The sequence below is a fragment of the Rhinoderma darwinii genome, unplaced genomic scaffold, assembly GCF_050947455.1.
Source record: "Rhinoderma darwinii isolate aRhiDar2 unplaced genomic scaffold, aRhiDar2.hap1 Scaffold_624, whole genome shotgun sequence".
NCBI classification, from domain to species: domain Eukaryota; kingdom Metazoa; phylum Chordata; class Amphibia; order Anura; family Rhinodermatidae; genus Rhinoderma; species Rhinoderma darwinii.
In genome coordinates this window covers 40,396-59,227 of record NW_027464180.1, presented here as the reverse complement: position 1 = coordinate 59,227, position 18,832 = coordinate 40,396, and the positions used below count along the sequence as shown (strand labels likewise).

Sequence of the window (18,832 nt, the reverse complement as noted above, 5' to 3'; positions counted from 1 at the left end):
AATAAAGGCCGGAGAGGAAGCCAGACAGGATTTGCTTCTTTTGCTTGCACCACAATGCAGTGCTGAAAGAGGAGGAATCTACATAAAAACGCCTTCCTGGCAACGCCCAAATGCCCTGCTGCCATGCAGATAAACACTGGCAGCGGCAGCAAGTGCATGCCCACAGCCACCCCTTGTTCCTTCACACCTTGTATCAGCTGTAATCCAGTCCAGTCCAGTGCTGCCTGCTGAGCAGCACTGACCAACACTGCCTGGGCCCAGGCTTTTATCTCTGAGGCCCCATTATGATGTCAGAAAGCTGGCTCTGGAATCCTGAGGGCTCCACTATGACACGTGCAAAGTTCCGTCTGAACTTTATATAAGACGGTGAGGCTCAGTCAGTCACTCAGTGTTGCCTGAGAGGGCAACACTGCAACAGCCGGCCGCCAGGCTGTCTTTTTTTTGCACAGCTAGTTGCCTCCAGGAGGCCACAAGAGGGAGACAAGGGACTGCAAAATGGAAAATAGGCATCCACCAACTTTACAGACAACTTCTCCTTGCTCCTACAACCTCCATCCTTGCACAGTTTGTTATTCTTCTAGGTAACATAGTAACAAATCCAAATTGCTGCTCTCTTTGTAGGCAAGCAAGGCTTTGTTGCAACTGCAATTCTTACTTCTTCTTGAAATGTAGGGACGACAGTACATTCCATCACATCCATCTAGTGTACACAGGTAGGTCCATTGTGGCGGGCAGGCGAGCGGGCGGGCTGCTTTATTGGCTGTTTGCTGTTCCCCTACTCCACTCCACTATTTGACTGTTTAAAAGGGAGGGCGGAGAGAAGACAAGGAAGGTGAATGAGGTGTTCCAATGTGAAATGCCGGAAACACAGAAACACAGACGACACACAACAAGAGGTGGCAATCTATTCATTAATTGCATTTAATCAATGAGCTCATTATCACTCATGCATTGTCCAACAGGTGTTGAAATAATGGGATTAAAAGGGGAGATCCCTTCAGAAAGACAGAAACAATAGCAAAGACAAAAAACACTTTTGGAATCTGCTTTTAGTCAACACATAAGGAAAGGGTGCACCGGTCCTGGAAATACTGCAATACCAGGTCAATGCGTGGAGTGGACAGAGCAAGCTCTATTTCCATCTCCCTGTTCTAAAAATCCATTTAATATATGGTCCCCAGATAGGGGACGTATCAGATATTAAACTGATAAGAACAGATACTACACTTGATCTTAGCCAAAAGGCCGAGAAGCGATAACCCGAACGGGCCGCGCGTTGCCCGAGCCTGCCCGATACTGCTGTTCAGCCCTTGCAGCGATTCAGCCTACTTCTAGGCAATTCCATGGGGCCCTGCAGGCTCACACACTCACAGCTACACGGGAGGTGAATAAAGGCCGGAGAGGAAGCCAGACAGGATTTGCTTCTTTTGCTTGCACCACAATGCAGTGCTGAAAGAGGAGGAATCTACATAAAAACGCCTTCCTGGCAACGCCCAAATGCCCTGCTGCCATGCAGATAAACACTGGCAGCGGCAGCAAGTGCATGCCCACAGCCACCCCTTGTTCCTTCACACCTTGTATCAGCTGTAATCCAGTCCAGTCCAGTGCTGCCTGCTGAGCAGCTCTGACCAACACTGCCTGGGCCCAGGCTTTTATCTCTGAGGCCCCATTATGATGTCAGAAAGCTGGCTCTGGAATCCTGAGGGCTCCACTATGACACGTGCAAAGTTCCGTCTGAACTTTATATAAGACGGTGAGGCTCAGTCAGTCACTCAGTGTTGCCTGAGAGGGCAACACTGCAACAGCCGGCCGCCAGGCTGTCTTTTTTTTGCACAGCTAGTTGCCTCCAGGAGGCCACAAGAGGGAGACAAGGGACTGCAAAATGGAAAATAGGCATCCACCAACTTTACAGACAACTTCTCCTTGCTCCTACAACCTCCATCCTTGCACAGTTTGTTATTCTTCTAGGTAACATAGTAACAAATCCAAATTGCTGCTCTCTTTGTAGGCAAGCAAGGCTTTGTTGCAACTGCAATTCTTACTTCTTCTTGAAATGTAGGGACGACAGTACATTCCATCACATCCATCTAGTGTACACAGGTAGGTCCATTGTGGCGGGCAGGCGAGCGGGCGGGCTGCTTTATTGGCTGTTTGCTGTTCCCCTACTCCACTCCACTATTTGACTGTTGTGCTGCATCAATCAATCAATCAATCAATCAATCAATCAATCAATCAATCAATCAATCAGTGGCTGGCTCAGGTGCAGCTCTTTAACTTACCTAAAAGGGAGGGCGGAGAGAAGACAAGGAAGGTGAATGAGGTGTTCCAATGTGAAATGCCGGAAACACAGAAACACAGACGACACACAACAAGAGGTGGCAATCTATTCATTAATTGCATTTAATCAATGAGCTCATTATCACTCATGCATTGTCCAACAGGTGTTGAAATAATGGGATTAAAAGGGGAGATCCCTTCAGAAAGACAGAAACAATAGCAAAGACAAAAAACACTTTTGGAATCTGCTTTTAGTCAACACATAAGGAAAGGGTGCACCGGTCCTGGAAATACTGCAATACCAGGTCAATGCGTGGAGTGGACAGAGCAAGCTCTATTTCCATCTCCCTGTTCTAAAAATCCATTTAATATATGGTCCCCAGATAGGGGACGTATCAGATATTAAACTGATAAGAACAGATACTACACTTGATCTTAGCCAAAAGGCCGAGAAGCGATAACCCGAACGGGCCGCGCGTTGCCCGAGCCTGCCCGATACTGCTGTTCAGCCCTTGCAGCGATTCAGCCTACTTCTAGGCAATTCCATGGGGCCCTGCAGGCTCACACACTCACAGCTACACGGGAGGTGAATAAAGGCCGGAGAGGAAGCCAGACAGGATTTGCTTCTTTTGCTTGCACCACAATGCAGTGCTGAAAGAGGAGGAATCTACATAAAAACGCCTTCCTGGCAACGCCCAAATGCCCTGCTGCCATGCAGATAAACACTGGCAGCGGCAGCAAGTGCATGCCCACAGCCACCCCTTGTTCCTTCACACCTTGTATCAGCTGTAATCCAGTCCAGTCCAGTGCTGCCTGCTGAGCAGCACTGACCAACACTGCCTGGGCCCAGGCTTTTATCTCTGAGGCCCCATTATGATGTCAGAAAGCTGGCTCTGGAATCCTGAGGGCTCCACTATGACACGTGCAAAGTTCCGTCTGAACTTTATATAAGACGGTGAGGCTCAGTCAGTCACTCAGTGTTGCCTGAGAGGGCAACACTGCAACAGCCGGCCGCCAGGCTGTCTTTTTTTTGCACAGCTAGTTGCCTCCAGGAGGCCACAAGAGGGAGACAAGGGACTGCAAAATGGAAAATAGGCATCCACCAACTTTACAGACAACTTCTCCTTGCTCCTACAACCTCCATCCTTGCACAGTTTGTTATTCTTCTAGGTAACATAGTAACAAATCCAAATTGCTGCTCTCTTTGTAGGCAAGCAAGGCTTTGTTGCAACTGCAATTCTTACTTCTTCTTGAAATGTAGGGACGACAGTACATTCCATCACATCCATCTAGTGTACACAGGTAGGTCCATTGTGGCGGGCAGGCGAGCGGGCGGGCTGCTTTATTGGCTGTTTGCTGTTCCCCTACTCCACTCCACTATTTGACTGTTGTGCTGCATCAATCAATCAATCAATCAATCAATCAATCAATCAATCAATCAGTGGCTGGCTCAGGTGCAGCTCTTTAACTTACCTAAAAGGGAGGGCGGAGAGAAGACAAGGAAGGTGAATGAGGTGTTCCAATGTGAAATGCCGGAAACACAGAAACACAGACGACACACAACAAGAGGTGGCAATCTATTCATTAATTGCATTTAATCAATGAGCTCATTATCACTCATGCATTGTCCAACAGGTGTTGAAATAATGGGATTAAAAGGGGAGATCCCTTCAGAAAGACAGAAACAATAGCAAAGACAAAAAACACTTTTGGAATCTGCTTTTAGTCAACACATAAGGAAAGGGTGCACCGGTCCTGGAAATACTGCAATACCAGGTCAATGCGTGGAGTGGACAGAGCAAGCTCTATTTCCATCTCCCTGTTCTAAAAATCCATTTAATATATGGTCCCCAGATAGGGGACGTATCAGATATTAAACTGATAAGAACAGATACTACACTTGATCTTAGCCAAAAGGCCGAGAAGCGATAACCCGAACGGGCCGCGCGTTGCCCGAGCCTGCCCGATACTGCTGTTCAGCCCTTGCAGCGATTCAGCCTACTTCTAGGCAATTCCATGGGGCCCTGCAGGCTCACACACTCACAGCTACACGGGAGGTGAATAAAGGCCGGAGAGGAAGCCAGACAGGATTTGCTTCTTTTGCTTGCACCACAATGCAGTGCTGAAAGAGGAGGAATCTACATAAAAACGCCTTCCTGGCAACGCCCAAATGCCCTGCTGCCATGCAGATAAACACTGGCAGCGGCAGCAAGTGCATGCCCACAGCCACCCCTTGTTCCTTCACACCTTGTATCAGCTGTAATCCAGTCCAGTCCAGTGCTGCCTGCTGAGCAGCACTGACCAACACTGCCTGGGCCCAGGCTTTTATCTCTGAGGCCCCATTATGATGTCAGAAAGCTGGCTCTGGAATCCTGAGGGCTCCACTATGACACGTGCAAAGTTCCGTCTGAACTTTATATAAGACGGTGAGGCTCAGTCAGTCACTCAGTGTTGCCTGAGAGGGCAACACTGCAACAGCCGGCCGCCAGGCTGTCTTTTTTTTGCACAGCTAGTTGCCTCCAGGAGGCCACAAGAGGGAGACAAGGGACTGCAAAATGGAAAATAGGCATCCTCCAACTTTACAGACAACTTCTCCTTGCTCCTACAACCTCCATCCTTGCACAGTTTGTTATTCTTCTAGGTAACATAGTAACAAATCCAAATTGCTGCTCTCTTTGTAGGCAAGCAAGGCTTTGTTGCAACTGCAATTCTTACTTCTTCTTGAAATGTAGGGACGACAGTACATTCCATCACATCCATCTAGTGTACACAGGTAGGTCCATTGTGGCGGGCAGGCGAGCGGGCGGGCTGCTTTATTGGCTGTTTGCTGTTCCCCTACTCCACTCCACTATTTGACTGTTGTGCTGCATCAATCAATCAATCAATCAATCAATCAATCAATCAATCAATCAATCAATCAATCAGTGGCTGGCTCAGGTGCAGCTCTTTAACTTACCTAAAAGGGAGGGTGGAGAGAAGACAAGGAAGGTGAATGAGGTGTTCCAATGTGAAATGCCGGAAACACAGAAACACAGACGACACACAACAAGAGGTGGCAATCTATTCATTAATTGCATTTAATCAATGAGCTCATTATCACTCATGCATTGTCCAACAGGTGTTGAAATAATGGGATTAAAAGGGGAGATCCCTTCAGAAAGACAGAAACAATAGCAAAGACAAAAAACACTTTTGGAATCTGCTTTTAGTCAACACATAAGGAAAGGGTGCACCGGTCCTGGAAATACTGCAATACCAGGTCAATGCGTGGAGTGGACAGAGCAAGCTCTATTTCCATCTCCCTGTTCTAAAAATCCATTTAATATATGGTCCCCAGATAGGGGACGTATCAGATATTAAACTGATAAGAACAGATACTACACTTGATCTTAGCCAAAAGGCCGAGAAGCGATAACCCGAACGGGCCGCGCGTTGCCCGAGCCTGCCCGATACTGCTGTTCAGCCCTTGCAGCGATTCAGCCTACTTCTAGGCAATTCCATGGGGCCCTGCAGGCTCACACACTCACAGCTACACGGGAGGTGAATAAAGGCCGGAGAGGAAGCCAGACAGGATTTGCTTCTTTTGCTTGCACCACAATGCAGTGCTGAAAGAGGAGGAATCTACATAAAAACGCCTTCCTGGCAACGCCCAAATGCCCTGCTGCCATGCAGATAAACACTGGCAGCGGCAGCAAGTGCATGCCCACAGCCACCCCTTGTTCCTTCACACCTTGTATCAGCTGTAATCCAGTCCAGTCCAGTGCTGCCTGCTGAGCAGCACTGACCAACACTGCCTGGGCCCAGGCTTTTATCTCTGAGGCCCCATTATGATGTCAGAAAGCTGGCTCTGGAATCCTGAGGGCTCCACTATGACACGTGCAAAGTTCCGTCTGAACTTTATATAAGACGGTGAGGCTCAGTCAGTCACTCAGTGTTGCCTGAGAGGGCAACACTGCAACAGCCGGCCGCCAGGCTGTCTTTTTTTTGCACAGCTAGTTGCCTCCAGGAGGCCACAAGAGGGAGACAAGGGACTGCAAAATGGAAAATAGGCATCCACCAACTTTACAGACAACTTCTCCTTGCTCCTACAACCTCCATCCTTGCACAGTTTGTTATTCTTCTAGGTAACATAGTAACAAATCCAAATTGCTGCTCTCTTTGTAGGCAAGCAAGGCTTTGTTGCAACTGCAATTCTTACTTCTTCTTGAAATGTAGGGACGACAGTACATTCCATCACATCCATCTAGTGTACACAGGTAGGTCCATTGTGGCGGGCAGGCGAGCGGGCGGGCTGCTTTATTGGCTGTTTGCTGTTCCCCTACTCCACTCCACTATTTGACTGTTGTGCTGCATCAATCAATCAATCAATCAATCAATCAATCAATCAATCAGTGGCTGGCTCAGGTGCAGCTCTTTAACTTACCTAAAAGGGAGGGCGGAGAGAAGACAAGGAAGGTGAATGAGGTGTTCCAATGTGAAATGCCGGAAACACAGAAACACAGACGACACACAACAAGAGGTGGCAATCTATTCATTAATTGCATTTAATCAATGAGCTCATTATCACTCATGCATTGTCCAACAGGTGTTGAAATAATGGGATTAAAAGGGGAGATCCCTTCAGAAAGACAGAAACAATAGCAAAGACAAAAAACACTTTTGGAATCTGCTTTTAGTCAACACATAAGGAAAGGGTGCACCGGTCCTGGAAATACTGCAATACCAGGTCAATGCGTGGAGTGGACAGAGCAAGCTCTATTTCCATCTCCCTGTTCTAAAAATCCATTTAATATATGGTCCCCAGATAGGGGACGTATCAGATATTAAACTGATAAGAACAGATACTACACTTGATCTTAGCCAAAAGGCCGAGAAGCGATAACCCGAACGGGCCGCGCGTTGCCCGAGCCTGCCCGATACTGCTGTTCAGCCCTTGCAGCGATTCAGCCTACTTCTAGGCAATTCCATGGGGCCCTGCAGGCTCACACACTCACAGCTACACGGGAGGTGAATAAAGGCCGGAGAGGAAGCCAGACAGGATTTGCTTCTTTTGCTTGCACCACAATGCAGTGCTGAAAGAGGAGGAATCTACATAAAAACGCCTTCCTGGCAACGCCCAAATGCCCTGCTGCCATGCAGATAAACACTGGCAGCGGCAGCAAGTGCATGCCCACAGCCACCCCTTGTTCCTTCACACCTTGTATCAGCTGTAATCCAGTCCAGTCCAGTGCTGCCTGCTGAGCAGCACTGACCAACACTGCCTGGGCCCAGGCTTTTATCTCTGAGGCCCCATTATGATGTCAGAAAGCTGGCTCTGGAATCCTGAGGGCTCCACTATGACACGTGCAAAGTTCCGTCTGAACTTTATATAAGACGGTGAGGCTCAGTCAGTCACTCAGTGTTGCCTGAGAGGGCAACACTGCAACAGCCGGCCGCCAGGCTGTCTTTTTTTTGCACAGCTAGTTGCCTCCAGGAGGCCACAAGAGGGAGACAAGGGACTGCAAAATGGAAAATAGGCATCCACCAACTTTACAGACAACTTCTCCTTGCTCCTACAACCTCCATCCTTGCACAGTTTGTTATTCTTCTAGGTAACATAGTAACAAATCCAAATTGCTGCTCTCTTTGTAGGCAAGCAAGGCTTTGTTGCAACTGCAATTCTTACTTCTTCTTGAAATGTAGGGACGACAGTACATTCCATCACATCCATCTAGTGTACACAGGTAGGTCCATTGTGGCGGGCAGGCGAGCGGGCGGGCTGCTTTATTGGCTGTTTGCTGTTCCCCTACTCCACTCCACTATTTGACTGTTGTGCTGCATCAATCAATCAATCAATCAATCAATCAATCAATCAATCAATCAATCAATCAATCAGTGGCTGGCTCAGGTGCAGCTCTTTAACTTACCTAAAAGGGAGGGCGGAGAGAAGACAAGGAAGGTGAATGAGGTGTTCCAATGTGAAATGCCGGAAACACAGAAACACAGACGACACACAACAAGAGGTGGCAATCTATTCATTAATTGCATTTAATCAATGAGCTCATTATCACTCATGCATTGTCCAACAGGTGTTGAAATAATGGGATTAAAAGGGGAGATCCCTTCAGAAAGACAGAAACAATAGCAAAGACAAAAAACACTTTTGGAATCTGCTTTTAGTCAACACATAAGGAAAGGGTGCACCGGTCCTGGAAATACTGCAATACCAGGTCAATGCGTGGAGTGGACAGAGCAAGCTCTATTTCCATCTCCCTGTTCTAAAAATCCATTTAATATATGGTCCCCAGATAGGGGACGTATCAGATATTAAACTGATAAGAACAGATACTACACTTGATCTTAGCCAAAAGGCCGAGAAGCGATAACCCGAACGGGCCGCGCGTTGCCCGAGCCTGCCCGATACTGCTGTTCAGCCCTTGCAGCGATTCAGCCTACTTCTAGGCAATTCCATGGGGCCCTGCAGGCTCACACACTCACAGCTACACGGGAGGTGAATAAAGGCCGGAGAGGAAGCCAGACAGGATTTGCTTCTTTTGCTTGCACCACAATGCAGTGCTGAAAGAGGAGGAATCTACATAAAAATGCCTTCCTGGCAACGCCCAAATGCCCTGCTGCCATGCAGATAAACACTGGCAGCGGCAGCAAGTGCATGCCCACAGCCACCCCTTGTTCCTTCACACCTTGTATCAGCTGTAATCCAGTCCAGTCCAGTGCTGCCTGCTGAGCAGCACTGACCAACACTGCCTGGGCCCAGGCTTTTATCTCTGAGGCCCCATTATGATGTCAGAAAGCTGGCTCTGGAATCCTGAGGGCTCCACTATGACACGTGCAAAGTTCCGTCTGAACTTTATATAAGACGGTGAGGCTCAGTCAGTCACTCAGTGTTGCCTGAGAGGGCAACACTGCAACAGCCGGCCGCCAGGCTGTCTTTTTTTTGCACAGCTAGTTGCCTCCAGGAGGCCACAAGAGGGAGACAAGGGACTGCAAAATGGAAAATAGGCATCCACCAACTTTACAGACAACTTCTCCTTGCTCCTACAACCTCCATCCTTGCACAGTTTGTTATTCTTCTAGGTAACATAGTAACAAATCCAAATTGCTGCTCTCTTTGTAGGCAAGCAAGGCTTTGTTGCAACTGCAATTCTTACTTCTTCTTGAAATGTAGGGACGACAGTACATTCCATCACATCCATCTAGTGTACACAGGTAGGTCCATTGTGGCGGGCAGGCGAGCGGGCGGGCTGCTTTATTGGCTGTTTGCTGTTCCCCTACTCCACTCCACTATTTGACTGTTGTGCTGCATCAATCAATCAATCAATCAATCAATCAATCAATCAATCAATCAATCAATCAATCAATCAATCAATCAATCAGTGGCTGGCTCAGGTGCAGCTCTTTAACTTACCTAAAAGGGAGGGCGGAGAGAAGACAAGGAAGGTGAATGAGGTGTTCCAATGTGAAATGCCGGAAACACAGAAACACAGACGACACACAACAAGAGGTGGCAATCTATTCATTAATTGCATTTAATCAATGAGCTCATTATCACTCATGCATTGTCCAACAGGTGTTGAAATAATGGGATTAAAAGGGGAGATCCCTTCAGAAAGACAGAAACAATAGCAAAGACAAAAAACACTTTTGGAATCTGCTTTTAGTCAACACATAAGGAAAGGGTGCACCGGTCCTGGAAATACTGCAATACCAGGTCAATGCGTGGAGTGGACAGAGCAAGCTCTATTTCCATCTCCCTGTTCTAAAAATCCATTTAATATATGGTCCCCAGATAGGGGACGTATCAGATATTAAACTGATAAGAACAGATACTACACTTGATCTTAGCCAAAAGGCCGAGAAGCGATAACCCGAACGGGCCGCGCGTTGCCCGAGCCTGCCCGATACTGCTGTTCAGCCCTTGCAGCGATTCAGCCTACTTCTAGGCAATTCCATGGGGCCCTGCAGGCTCACACACTCACAGCTACACGGGAGGTGAATAAAGGCCGGAGAGGAAGCCAGACAGGATTTGCTTCTTTTGCTTGCACCACAATGCAGTGCTGAAAGAGGAGGAATCTACATAAAAACGCCTTCCTGGCAACGCCCAAATGCCCTGCTGCCATGCAGATAAACACTGGCAGCGGCAGCAAGTGCATGCCCACAGCCACCCCTTGTTCCTTCACACCTTGTATCAGCTGTAATCCAGTCCAGTCCAGTGCTGCCTGCTGAGCAGCACTGACCAACACTGCCTGGGCCCAGGCTTTTATCTCTGAGGCCCCATTATGATGTCAGAAAGCTGGCTCTGGAATCCTGAGGGCTCCACTATGACACGTGCAAAGTTCCGTCTGAACTTTATATAAGACGGTGAGGCTCAGTCAGTCACTCAGTGTTGCCTGAGAGGGCAACACTGCAACAGCCGGCCGCCAGGCTGTCTTTTTTTTGCACAGCTAGTTGCCTCCAGGAGGCCACAAGAGGGAGACAAGGGACTGCAAAATGGAAAATAGGCATCCACCAACTTTACAGACAACTTCTCCTTGCTCCTACAACCTCCATCCTTGCACAGTTTGTTATTCTTCTAGGTAACATAGTAACAAATCCAAATTGCTGCTCTCTTTGTAGGCAAGCAAGGCTTTGTTGCAACTGCAATTCTTACTTCTTCTTGAAATGTAGAGACGACAGTACATTCCATCACATCCATCTAGTGTACACAGGTAGGTCCATTGTGGCGGGCAGGCGAGCGGGCGGGCTGCTTTATTGGCTGTTTGCTGTTCCCCTACTCCACTCCACTATTTGACTGTTGTGCTGCATCAATCAATCAATCAATCAATCAATCAATCAATCAATCAATCAATCAATCAATCAATCAGTGGCTGGCTCAGGTGCAGCTCTTTAACTTACCTAAAAGGGAGGGCGGAGAGAAGACAAGGAAGGTGAATGAGGTGTTCCAATGTGAAATGCCGGAAACACAGAAACACAGACGACACACAACAAGAGGTGGCAATCTATTCATTAATTGCATTTAATCAATGAGCTCATTATCACTCATGCATTGTCCAACAGGTGTTGAAATAATGGGATTAAAAGGGGAGATCCCTTCAGAAAGACAGAAACAATAGCAAAGACAAAAAACACTTTTGGAATCTGCTTTTAGTCAACACATAAGGAAAGGGTGCACCGGTCCTGGAAATACTGCAATACCAGGTCAATGCGTGGAGTGGACAGAGCAAGCTCTATTTCCATCTCCCTGTTCTAAAAATCCATTTAATATATGGTCCCCAGATAGGGGACGTATCAGATATTAAACTGATAAGAACAGATACTACACTTGATCTTAGCCAAAAGGCCGAGAAGCGATAACCCGAACGGGCCGCGCGTTGCCCGAGCCTGCCCGATACTGCTGTTCAGCCCTTGCAGCGATTCAGCCTACTTCTAGGCAATTCCATGGGGCCCTGCAGGCTCACACACTCACAGCTACACGGGAGGTGAATAAAGGCCGGAGAGGAAGCCAGACAGGATTTGCTTCTTTTGCTTGCACCACAATGCAGTGCTGAAAGAGGAGGAATCTACATAAAAACGCCTTCCTGGCAACGCCCAAATGCCCTGCTGCCATGCAGATAAACACTGGCAGCGGCAGCAAGTGCATGCCCACAGCCACCCCTTGTTCCTTCACACCTTGTATCAGCTGTAATCCAGTCCAGTCCAGTGCTGCCTGCTGAGCAGCACTGACCAACACTGCCTGGGCCCAGGCTTTTATCTCTGAGGCCCCATTATGATGTCAGAAAGCTGGCTCTGGAATCCTGAGGGCTCCACTATGACACGTGCAAAGTTCCGTCTGAACTTTATATAAGACGGTGAGGCTCAGCCAGTCACTCAGTGTTGCCTGAGAGGGCAACACTGCAACAGCCGGCCGCCAGGCTGTCTTTTTTTTGCACAGCTAGTTGCCTCCAGGAGGCCACAAGAGGGAGACAAGGGACTGCAAAATGGAAAATAGGCATCCACCAACTTTACAGACAACTTCTCCTTGCTCCTACAACCTCCATCCTTGCACAGTTTGTTATTCTTCTAGGTAACATAGTAACAAATCCAAATTGCTGCTCTCTTTGTAGGCAAGCAAGGCTTTGTTGCAACTGCAATTCTTACTTCTTCTTGAAATGTAGGGACGACAGTACATTCCATCACATCCATCTAGTGTACACAGGTAGGTCCATTGTGGCGGGCAGGCGAGCGGGCGGGCTGCTTTATTGGCTGTTTGCTGTTCCCCTACTCCACTCCACTATTTGACTGTTGTGCTGCATCAATCAATCAATCAATCAATCAATCAATCAATCAATCAATCAATCAATCAATCAATCAATCAATCAATCAATCAATCAATCAGTGGCTGGCTCAGGTGCAGCTCTTTAACTTACCTAAAAGGGAGGGCGGAGAGAAGACAAGGAAGGTGAATGAGGTGTTCCAATGTGAAATGCCGGAAACACAGAAACACAGACGACACACAACAAGAGGTGGCAATCTATTCATTAATTGCATTTAATCAATGAGCTCATTATCACTCATGCATTGTCCAACAGGTGTTGAAATAATGGGATTAAAAGGGGAGATCCCTTCAGAAAGACAGAAACAATAGCAAAGACAAAAAACACTTTTGGAATCTGCTTTTAGTCAACACATAAGGAAAGGGTGCACCGGTCCTGGAAATACTGCAATACCAGGTCAATGCGTGGAGTGGACAGAGCAAGCTCTATTTCCATCTCCCTGTTCTAAAAATCCATTTAATATATGGTCCCCAGATAGGGGACGTATCAGATATTAAACTGATAAGAACAGATACTACACTTGATCTTAGCCAAAAGGCCGAGAAGCGATAACCCGAACGGGCCGCGCGTTGCCCGAGCCTGCCCGATACTGCTGTTCAGCCCTTGCAGCGATTCAGCCTACTTCTAGGCAATTCCATGGGGCCCTGCAGGCTCACACACTCACAGCTACACGGGAGGTGAATAAAGGCCGGAGAGGAAGCCAGACAGGATTTGCTTCTTTTGCTTGCACCACAATGCAGTGCTGAAAGAGGAGGAATCTACATAAAAACGCCTTCCTGGCAACGCCCAAATGCCCTGCTGCCATGCAGATAAACACTGGCAGCGGCAGCAAGTGCATGCCCACAGCCACCCCTTGTTCCTTCACACCTTGTATCAGCTGTAATCCAGTCCAGTCCAGTGCTGCCTGCTGAGCAGCACTGACCAACACTGCCTGGGCCCAGGCTTTTATCTCTGAGGCCCCATTATGATGTCAGAAAGCTGGCTCTGGAATCCTGAGGGCTCCACTATGACACGTGCAAAGTTCCGTCTGAACTTTATATAAGACGGTGAGGCTCAGTCAGTCACTCAGTGTTGCCTGAGAGGGCAACACTGCAACAGCCGGCCGCCAGGCTGTCTTTTTTTTGCACAGCTAGTTGCCTCCAGGAGGCCACAAGAGGGAGACAAGGGACTGCAAAATGGAAAATAGGCATCCACCAACTTTACAGACAACTTCTCCTTGCTCCTACAACCTCCATCCTTGCACAGTTTGTTATTCTTCTAGGTAACATAGTAACAAATCCAAATTGCTGCTCTCTTTGTAGGCAAGCAAGGCTTTGTTGCAACTGCAATTCTTACTTCTTCTTGAAATGTAGGGACGACAGTACATTCCATCACATCCATCTAGTGTACACAGGTAGGTCCATTGTGGCGGGCAGGCGAGTGGGCGGGCTGCTTTATTGGCTGTTTGCTGTTCCCCTACTCCACTCCACTATTTGACTGTTGTGCTGCATCAATCAATCAATCAATCAATCAATCAATCAATCAATCAATCAATCAATCAAGCAATCAATCAGTGGCTGGCTCAGGTGCAGCTCTTTAACTTACCTAAAAGGGAGGGCGGAGAGAAGACAAGGAAGGTGAATGAGGTGTTCCAATGTGAAATGCCGGAAACACAGAAACACAGACGACACACAACAAGAGGTGGCAATCTATTCATTAATTGCATTTAATCAATGAGCTCATTATCACTCATGCATTGTCCAACAGGTGTTGAAATAATGGGATTAAAAGGGGAGATCCCTTCAGAAAGACAGAAACAATAGCAAAGACAAAAAACACTTTTGGAATCTGCTTTTAGTCAACACATAAGGAAAGGGTGCACCGGTCCTGGAAATACTGCAATACCAGGTCAATGCGTGGAGTGGACAGAGCAAGCTCTATTTCCATCTCCCTGTTCTAAAAATCCATTTAATATATGGTCCCCAGATAGGGGACGTATCAGATATTAAACTGATAAGAACAGATACTACACTTGATCTTAGCCAAAAGGCCGAGAAGCGATAACCCGAACGGGCCGCGCGTTGCCCGAGCCTGCCCGATACTGCTGTTCAGCCCTTGCAGCGATTCAGCCTACTTCTAGGCAATTCCATGGGGCCCTGCAGGCTCACACACTCACAGCTACACGGGAGGTGAATAAAGGCCGGAGAGGAAGCCAGACAGGATTTGCTTCTTTTGCTTGCACCACAATGCAGTGCTGAAAGAGGAGGAATCTACATAAAAACGCCTTCCTGGCAACGCCCAAATGCCCTGCTGCCATGCAGATAAACACTGGCAGCGGCAGCAAGTGCATGCCCACAGCCACCCCTTGTTCCTTCACACCTTGTATCAGCTGTAATCCAGTCCAGTCCAGTGCTGCCTGCTGAGCAGCACTGACCAACACTGCCTGGGCCCAGGCTTTTATCTCTGAGGCCCCATTATGATGTCAGAAAGCTGGCTCTGGAATCCTGAGGGCTCCACTATGACACGTGCAAAGTTCCGTCTGAACTTTATATAAGACGGTGAGGCTCAGTCAGTCACTCAGTGTTGCCTGAGAGGGCAACACTGCAACAGCCGGCCGCCAGGCTGTCTTTTTTTTGCACAGCTAGTTGCCTCCAGGAGGCCACAAGAGGGAGACAAGGGACTGCAAAATGGAAAATAGGCATCCACCAACTTTACAGACAACTTCTCCTTGCTCCTACAACCTCCATCCTTGCACAGTTTGTTATTCTTCTAGGTAACATAGTAACAAATCCAAATTGCTGCTCTCTTTGTAGGCAAGCAAGGCTTTGTTGCAACTGCAATTCTTACTTCTTCTTGAAATGTAGGGACGACAGTACATTCCATCACATCCATCTAGTGTACACAGGTAGGTCCATTGTGGCGGGCAGGCGAGCGGGCGGGCTGCTTTATTGGCTGTTTGCTGTTCCCCTACTCCACTCCACTATTTGACTGTTGTGCTGCATCAATCAATCAATCAATCAATCAATCAATCAATCAATCAATCAATCAATCAGTGGCTGGCTCAGGTGCAGCTCTTTAACTTACCTAAAAGGGAGGGCGGAGAGAAGACAAGGAAGGTGAATGAGGTGTTCCAATGTGAAATGCCGGAAACACAGAAACACAGACGACACACAACAAGAGGTGGCAATCTATTCATTAATTGCATTTAATCAATGAGCTCATTATCACTCATGCATTGTCCAACAGGTGTTGAAATAATGGGATTAAAAGGGGAGATCCCTTCAGAAAGACAGAAACAATAGCAAAGACAAAAAACACTTTTGGAATCTGCTTTTAGTCAACACATAAGGAAAGGGTGCACCGGTCCTGGAAATACTGCAATACCAGGTCAATGCGTGGAGTGGACAGAGCAAGCTCTATTTCCATCTCCCTGTTCTAAAAATCCATTTAATATATGGTCCCCAGATAGGGGACGTATCAGATATTAAACTGATAAGAACAGATACTACACTTGATCTTAGCCAAAAGGCCGAGAAGCGATAACCCGAACGGGCCGCGCGTTGCCCGAGCCTGCCCGATACTGCTGTTCAGCCCTTGCAGCGATTCAGCCTACTTCTAGGCAATTCCATGGGGCCCTGCAGGCTCACACACTCACAGCTACACGGGAGGTGAATAAAGGCGTGAATAAAGGCCGGAGAGGAAGCCAGACAGGATTTGCTTCTTTTGCTTGCACCACAATGCAGTGCTGAAAGAGGAGGAATCTACATAAAAACGCCTTCCTGGCAACGCCCAAATGCCCTGCTGCCATGCAGATAAACACTGGCAGCGGCAGCAAGTGCATGCCCACAGCCACCCCTTGTTCCTTCACACCTTGTATCAGCTGTAATCCAGTCCAGTCCAGTGCTGCCTGCTGAGCAGCACTGACCAACACTGCCTGGGCCCAGGCTTTTATCTCTGAGGCCCCATTATGATGTCAGAAAGCTGGCTCTGGAATCCTGAGGGCTCCACTATGACACGTGCAAAGTTCCGTCTGAACTTTATATAAGACGGTGAGGCTCAGTCAGTCACTCAGTGTTGCCTGAGAGGGCAACACTGCAACAGCCGGCCGCCAGGCTGTCTTTTTTTTGCACAGCTAGTTGCCTCCAGGAGGCCACAAGAGGGAGACAAGGGACTGCAAAATGGAAAATAGGCATCCACCAACTTTACAGACAACTTCTCCTTGCTCCTACAACCTCCATCCTTGCACAGTTTGTTATTCTTCTAGGTAACATAGTAACAAATCCAAATTGCTGCTCTCTTTGTAGGCAAGCAAGGCTTTGTTGCAACTGCAATTCTTACTTCTTCTTGAAATGTAGGGACGACAGTACATTCCATCACATCCATCTAGTGTACACAGGTAGGTCCATTGTGGCGGGCAGGCGAGCGGGCGGGCTGCTTTATTGGCTGTTTGCTGTTCCCCTACTCCACTCCACTATTTGACTGTTGTGCTGCATCAATCAATCAATCAATCAATCAATCAATCAATCAATCAATCAATCAATCAATCAATCAGTGGCTGGCTCAGGTGCAGCTCTTTAACTTACCTAAAAGGGAGGGCAGAGAGAAGACAAGGAAGGTGAATGAGGTGTTCCAATGTGAAATGCCGGAAACACAGAAACACAGACGACACACAACAAGAGGTGGCAATCTATTCATTAATTGCATTTAATCAATGAGCTCATTATCACTCATGCATTGTCCAACAGGTGTTGAAATAATGGGATTAAAAGGGGAGATCCCTTCAGAAAGACAGAAACAATAGCAAAGACAAAAAACACTTTTGGAATCTGCTTTTAGTCAACACATAAGGAAAGGGTGCACCGGTCCTGGAAATACTGCAATACCAGGTCAATGCGTGGAGTGGACAGAGCAAGCTCTATTTCCATCTCCCTGTTCTAAAAATCCATTTAATATATGGTCCCCAGATAGGGGACGTATCAGATATTAAACTGATAAGAACAGATACTACACTTGATCTTAGCCAAAAGGCCGAGAAGCGATAACCCGAACGGGCCGCGCGTTGCCCGAGCCTGCCCGATACTGCTGTTCAGCCCTTGCAGCGATTCAGCCTACTTCTAGGCAATTCCATGGGGCCCTGCAGGCTCACACACTCACAGCTACACGGGAGGTGAATAAAGGCCGGAGAGGAAGCCAGACAGGATTTGCTTCTTTTGCTTGCACCACAATGCAGTGCTGAAAGAGGAGGAATCTACATAAAAACGCCTTCCTGGCAACGCCCAAATGCCCTGCTGCCATGCAGATAAACACTGGCAGCGGCAGCAAGTGCATGCCCACAGCCACCCCTTGTTCCTTCACACCTTGTATCAGCTGTAATCCAGTCCAGTCCAGTGCTGCCTGCTGAGCAGCACTGACCAACACTGCCTGGGCCCAGGCTTTTATCTCTGAGGCCCCATTATGATGTCAGAAAGCTGGCTCTGGAATCCTGAGGGCTCCACTATGACACGTGCAAAGTTCCGTCTGAACTTTATATAAGACGGTGAGGCTCAGTCAGTCACTCAGTGTTGCCTGAGAGGGCAACACTGCAACAGCCGGCCGCCAGGCTGTCTTTTTTTTGCACAGCTAGTTGCCTCCAGGAGGCCACAAGAGGGAGACAAGGGACTGCAAAATGGAAAATAGGCATCCACCAACTTTACAGACAACTTCTCCTTGCTCCTACAACCTCCATCCTTGCACAGTTTGTTATTCTTCTAGGTAACATAGTAACAAATCCAAATTGCTGCTCTCTTTGTAGGCAAGCAAGGCTTTGTTGCAACTGCAATTCTTACTTCTTCTTGAAATGTAGGGACGACAGTACATTCCATCACATCCATCTAGTGTACACAGGTAGGTCCATTGTGGCGGGCAGGCGAGCGGGCGGGCTGCTTTATTGGCTGTTTGCTGTTCCCCTACTCCACTCCACTATTTGACTGTTGTGCTGCATCAATCAATCAATCAATCAATCAATCAATCAATCAATCAATCAATCAATCAGTGGCTGGCTCAGGTGCAGCTCTTTAACTTACCTAAAAGGGAGGGCGGAGAGAAGACAAGGAAGGTGAATGAGGTGTTCCAATGTGAAATGCCGGAAACACAGAAACACAGACGACACACAACAAGAGGTGGCAATCTATTCATTAATTGCATTTAATCAATGAGCTCATTATCACTCATGCATTGTCCAACAGGTGTTGAAATAATGGGATTAAAAGGGGAGATCCCTTCAGAAA

At 47.7% G+C, this 18,832-nt stretch overlaps 12 non-coding genes across 12 annotated transcripts; all 12 read right to left on the bottom strand.

Moving 5' to 3' along the window:
* Positions 1-1,066: 1,066 nt before the first annotated feature.
* Positions 1,067-1,257, bottom strand: LOC142726442 (U2 spliceosomal RNA). The gene has a single exon (XR_012876890.1). It is a non-coding gene; the product is annotated as a U2 spliceosomal RNA (small nuclear RNA).
* A 1,288-nt stretch (positions 1,258-2,545) lies between these two features.
* Positions 2,546-2,736, bottom strand: LOC142726441 (U2 spliceosomal RNA). The gene has a single exon (XR_012876889.1). It is a non-coding gene; the product is annotated as a U2 spliceosomal RNA (small nuclear RNA).
* A 1,280-nt stretch (positions 2,737-4,016) lies between these two features.
* LOC142726440 (U2 spliceosomal RNA) lies at positions 4,017-4,207 on the bottom strand. The gene has a single exon (XR_012876888.1). It is a non-coding gene; the product is annotated as a U2 spliceosomal RNA (small nuclear RNA).
* A 1,292-nt stretch (positions 4,208-5,499) lies between these two features.
* Positions 5,500-5,690, bottom strand: LOC142726439 (U2 spliceosomal RNA). The gene has a single exon (XR_012876887.1). It is a non-coding gene; the product is annotated as a U2 spliceosomal RNA (small nuclear RNA).
* A 1,276-nt stretch (positions 5,691-6,966) lies between these two features.
* Positions 6,967-7,157, bottom strand: LOC142726438 (U2 spliceosomal RNA). Its single transcript, XR_012876886.1, has one exon. It is a non-coding gene; the product is annotated as a U2 spliceosomal RNA (small nuclear RNA).
* A 1,292-nt stretch (positions 7,158-8,449) lies between these two features.
* LOC142726437 (U2 spliceosomal RNA) lies at positions 8,450-8,640 on the bottom strand. Its single transcript, XR_012876885.1, has one exon. It is a non-coding gene; the product is annotated as a U2 spliceosomal RNA (small nuclear RNA).
* Positions 8,641-9,948: 1,308 nt separating this feature from the next.
* LOC142726436 (U2 spliceosomal RNA) lies at positions 9,949-10,139 on the bottom strand. The gene has a single exon (XR_012876884.1). It is a non-coding gene; the product is annotated as a U2 spliceosomal RNA (small nuclear RNA).
* Positions 10,140-11,435: 1,296 nt separating this feature from the next.
* Positions 11,436-11,626, bottom strand: LOC142726433 (U2 spliceosomal RNA). Its single transcript, XR_012876882.1, has one exon. It is a non-coding gene; the product is annotated as a U2 spliceosomal RNA (small nuclear RNA).
* Positions 11,627-12,946: 1,320 nt separating this feature from the next.
* LOC142726432 (U2 spliceosomal RNA) lies at positions 12,947-13,137 on the bottom strand. Its single transcript, XR_012876881.1, has one exon. It is a non-coding gene; the product is annotated as a U2 spliceosomal RNA (small nuclear RNA).
* Positions 13,138-14,437: 1,300 nt separating this feature from the next.
* Positions 14,438-14,628, bottom strand: LOC142726431 (U2 spliceosomal RNA). The gene has a single exon (XR_012876880.1). It is a non-coding gene; the product is annotated as a U2 spliceosomal RNA (small nuclear RNA).
* Positions 14,629-15,916: 1,288 nt separating this feature from the next.
* LOC142726430 (U2 spliceosomal RNA) lies at positions 15,917-16,107 on the bottom strand. The gene has a single exon (XR_012876879.1). It is a non-coding gene; the product is annotated as a U2 spliceosomal RNA (small nuclear RNA).
* Positions 16,108-17,415: 1,308 nt separating this feature from the next.
* Positions 17,416-17,606, bottom strand: LOC142726429 (U2 spliceosomal RNA). The gene has a single exon (XR_012876878.1). It is a non-coding gene; the product is annotated as a U2 spliceosomal RNA (small nuclear RNA).
* Between the last annotated feature and the right edge of the window lie 1,226 nt (positions 17,607-18,832).